Source organism: Lipotes vexillifer, unplaced genomic scaffold (genome assembly GCF_000442215.2).
Source record: "Lipotes vexillifer unplaced genomic scaffold, Lipotes_vexillifer_v1.1 scaffold1235, whole genome shotgun sequence".
NCBI lineage: Eukaryota > Metazoa > Chordata > Mammalia > Artiodactyla > Lipotidae > Lipotes > Lipotes vexillifer.
In genome coordinates, this window is record NW_006775530.1 from 1,565,713 (window position 1) to 1,570,208 (window position 4,496).

The 4,496-nt window shown below is 43.2% G+C and overlaps 1 pseudogene; it reads right to left on the minus strand.

Moving 5' to 3' along the window:
• Positions 1–216: 216 nt before the first annotated feature.
• Positions 217–642, minus strand: LOC103074841 (NADH dehydrogenase [ubiquinone] 1 alpha subcomplex subunit 12 pseudogene; annotated as a pseudogene).
• Between the last annotated feature and the right edge of the window lie 3,854 nt (positions 643–4,496).

Here is a 4,496-nt window from a genome sequence, read left to right on the forward strand (position 1 = left end):
TAAAATTTTAGATTGTCAAACTTGGGAAAACGCCTACCAGATTTCTTTCATATGTAAGCTGAATAATTTCAGGGCACTTTGCATTTTCTTGTGCAGTGACTAATCTTTTTCTTTTTTTTCAATCAAACAACTTTAATCAAGTTCATAGTAAGTAGTAATGATGCAATTACACAAAAAGCCCCATATTTTACATGTTTAAATTGTTTTTCATTGTCTTTACTTGTAAGGTATCGAAGGTGGGACCCACTCCTGAATCTTCTTTCTAGTGGTGGAATAAGGTATATATTGTTGTGGAGTGCCACTCATGTTGAATTTACGGTTTGTCCAAATGAATGTACAAGCAATAGGTGGTTTTGTTGGAGGATCATGAGTCATCCAGTGAAGTCAATGATACCATTCAGGGGGCACCATGCTTCCATCCACATCCCAGAATGTGTTTTTGCCATTCATTTCAGTAGTATATATAACCCACTGGTGATAGCCAAAAAACTGCTTGCTGTCTTCATAGTATTTATTTCCATTTTTGTCTTCCCCCACTAATGTACCAACCCTCACATCATGTGTCCTGAAGAAAATCTGTAGATAGCCATGGAGGCTGCCCTGGCCACTGACCTGCTGCAGCCCACACTTAGTGACTAATCTTTGAATTGATTATACTCATTAACCAGTTGAACACTGATGTCCTCATATGCATGTTATAAATTTTGGTTATTTTCATCAATGACTGTCTATTATGTCAAACAGCAAGAGATTTAAACACAGAAACTCTGATAAATGTTATTTCACCAGATCCTCATAAAAAAGAGAAACGTATGGTGGATTTGTATGTATATGCTGTGTATCAGTTAATTATTATTGTGTAACAAACTGCCCCAAAATCCAGTTCTTAAAACAACAAATATTTTATTCACTTATGTTTCTGTGGGACAGCAATATAGACCAGTATCAGGTGGATGGTTCTTCTGCTAGGGATCAGTCATGCAGTGATAGTCATCTTGTGGCTGGACTGAGGCTGGATGGACTGAGATGGCCTCACTCTTATGTCTGGTGGTTGGTGTTGGTTCTTGGTTGGGTTCCTCTCTCCATGGGGTCTCTTATCCTCAGGAAAGCTGGTTTGGGCTTCTATTTTTTTTTTTCGGTACGCGGGCCTCTCACTGTTGTGGCCTTTCCCGTTGTGGAGCACAGGCTCCGGACGCGCAGGCTCAGCGGCCATGGGTCACGGGCCCAGCCTCTCCGCGGCATGTGGGGTCCTCCCGGACCGTGGCACGAACCCGTGTCCCCTACATCGGCAGGCGGACTCTCAACCACTGCGCCACTAGGGAAGCCCTGGGCTTCTTTATACAGCAATGGGAGAGCTTCTTTATATAGTAAAGGCTGAGAGCAGAAGCTGCAAGGCCTCTTGAGGTCTAGGCTTGAAACTCCCACATCATTTCTGCCACATTCTATAGGTCAGAGCAAGTCACAAGGCCAGCCCCAGACAAGAGATGGGGACAGACTCCACATCTTGAGGGAAAGAGCAACAATGTCACACTGCAAAAGGCATTTGTGCAGTGACGCGAAGAATTACTGTGAACATCTTTCCAAATGATCTACTGCATATTGCGTTACTGAGTATATTCTTGACAGGAAAGCACTTCTGTGTTGGCTACACAGTGATGAGAACTAAAATTGTCTGCTTACCATTTTATATGCCTGACGGATGGAAGAATTGCCCACAGGCTAGCTTCTGCTTCTCTACATTTGAAATCTTGTTTTCTCTACCACCACATACTTCCAGTGCCAGATGCCATAGGATTTGCTCATATCGCAATAGAACCTCTCGTCTTGCAACCTTACATTACAACATTGGGCAGCTGTAGTATTTCTGGAAACCACTACTGTACCAGGAAGGCTAACACTAACTTAACTATACACGGAAGTTACTACAAACCACATAAACATATCTCACTAAACCCAACTCAACTTCCTCTTAGTGACTATATCCCCCAGATGCCCAGGTCTATGCCAATGCCACCCGACAGGAGCAACAGTACAACAGAGGTGAAGTCAGAGTGGAAAGAAACAGAAAACAATTACAGTTAAAATATCTTATTTTTGTAAATTTTCAAAAAAACATATGACCATGTGAACAGATCACTAGAGCCCTTTTCTGGGTCTCAGGAGGGGCTTGTGTTAGTGGGCTTGAATTTAAGCTTCATTAGTTTCTTGGTAAATACCTGTGGTAGGCAAGATAATCACCCCTCCAAAGATGTTTACATCCTAATCCCTGGAACCTGTGACTATGTTACTTTTCAAGGCAAAAGGGACTTTGCAGATGTGATTAAATTAAGGATATTAAGAAGGTAAGATTATCCTAGATTATCTGGGTCAGCCCAATGTAATCACAAGGGTCTTTATTCATGAAAGAGGGAGGGCCTGAGATGGAGAAGGAGATGTGATGATGGAAGCCATCAGAATGATGCCCTGTGAGGAAGACTCAATCAATCATTGCTGGCTTTGAGGATGGAAGGGAGTCATCATGCAAAGAACGTGGGCAGCCTCTAGAAGCTGGACAAAGTAAGGAGATGAGTTCTCCCTGACAGCTTCGCTGGCAAGAATGCAGCCCTGCCAACACCTTGATTTTAGCCAGGTGAGACATGTTTTTTTTTGGACTTCTGATCTCCTGAACTATAAAATAATAAATTTGTTCTAAGTCACCAAGTTTGTAGTAATTTGTTACAGAAGCAACAGAAAACTAATACAACACACTTCTGCTTTCATTCATTCGGCAAAACTATATCGAATACATTCTATTTGATAGGTAATGGGCACCGGAGACCCTGGAGTGAAACCAGATGAAGTCCCTGTCCTCATTGAGTTTATATTTTAATGGGAGAAAACAGATAAAAAACAAAGAAAAATGTAATAAGTCAGGTGGTGTTGACTGCTGTGGAGGAGTCCAAAACAGGGTAAGAGAGCTAGAAATTGATGGAGCTTGGGGTTTGGGTGGGGATGGAGTAGTGGGCTCTAGATGACCAGGGAAGGCTTCTTCAATAAAGTGACATCTGAGCAGACACATGAAGTGAGTTATGTGAGTCTCTGGGGAAGACTATTTACACAGAGAGGGGAGTAAGTGCAAAGGGCTTGAGATAAGAAGCCAATTAGTTTATTTAAGGGACAGAAAAGAGGCTACAGTGGCTGAAACAGGGTGAACAAGGGGGAGAGAGGAGAGGCCCAAATCATGTGGGGTCTTGAGGCCGCAGTAAAGATTTTAACTTTTACTCTGAGTGAAGTGTGAAGTCCCTGGAGTCCTTTGAGCAGAGGAGTGATGGGATTTGACTTAAACTCTAAAAGGATCACTCACTGCTGGCTGGAGAACACAGTGGAGGGGAGCCAGGATGGAAGCAGAGAGACCAAGGTGGAGGCCCCTGCAGTAATCCAGGCAAGCGATGATGCAATTTGGCACAGTGTGGTAGCAATGGAGGTGGTAAGTATAGACATCTGGATACATTTTGAAGGTAAAATGATACATAATTTGCTGAAGGATTAGACGAGAAAAAGGGAGGAGTCAAGGAACTCCAAGTTTTTTGGCGTGAGCAATTGGAAGAATGGAGGTGACATTTACAGAGATGAAGGCTGTGAAGGGGAAGGCACAGTGGCAAGAGCGGTGTTTCAGTTATCTATTGCAGCAAAAAAAAAAAAAAGCACAAACTTAGTAGTTTAACAGCAATTTATGATTTCTCTTGACTACATGGGTTGGCAATCTGGCAGTTCTGCTGATCTTGCCTGGGATCAGTCACGTGGTTGAGTTATCTGATAGCCCATTTGGGGCTGGAAGGTCCAAGATGGCCTTCTCTACATGGCTGGAGCCAGGACCAGCTGCTGGCTGAGGTGCCTCACTCGGCTCTCCACATGGGCTCTCATTTTTAGTGAGGCTAGTCTGGATTTCTTTGCTATGGTGGCCTCAGTGTTCCAGAATGGGAGAGTAAAAGCTGCAAAGCCTCTTATGGCTCAGGTTCTGGAATTCATACTCCATCACGTTCTACTGACCAAAGCCAAGATACAAGGCCAGCCCAGGTTCAGGAGTGGGGAGTGTGTGTGAAGAAATTAATGCTCACACTGCAAACAGGGATGGACACAAGTGAGGTGTGATTCACTGGGACTATTATAATAACAACTACCACAATGAGGAATTAGTTTGTGGGCACATTAAGTCTGAGATACCTCTTAGACATCTGGGCGGAGATGTCGAGTAGGCAGTTGGATAAATGAGTCTGGAATAGAGGAGATGGGTTCAGGCTAGGGATAGTATAAATTTGGGAATAATCCTATAGTAATCGGATCCATGAAACTGCAGGAGATAAACAAGAGAGGGAGTGTAGATAGAGAAAACGTTTTAAGAACTAAGTCCTGATGCATTTCAACCTTAAGAGGCTGGACAGATGAGAGACCAATAATGTCAACTAAGGAGATAAGAGAAAATGGAGGAGAGAGTGCCATTCTGGAATTAGGGAAAG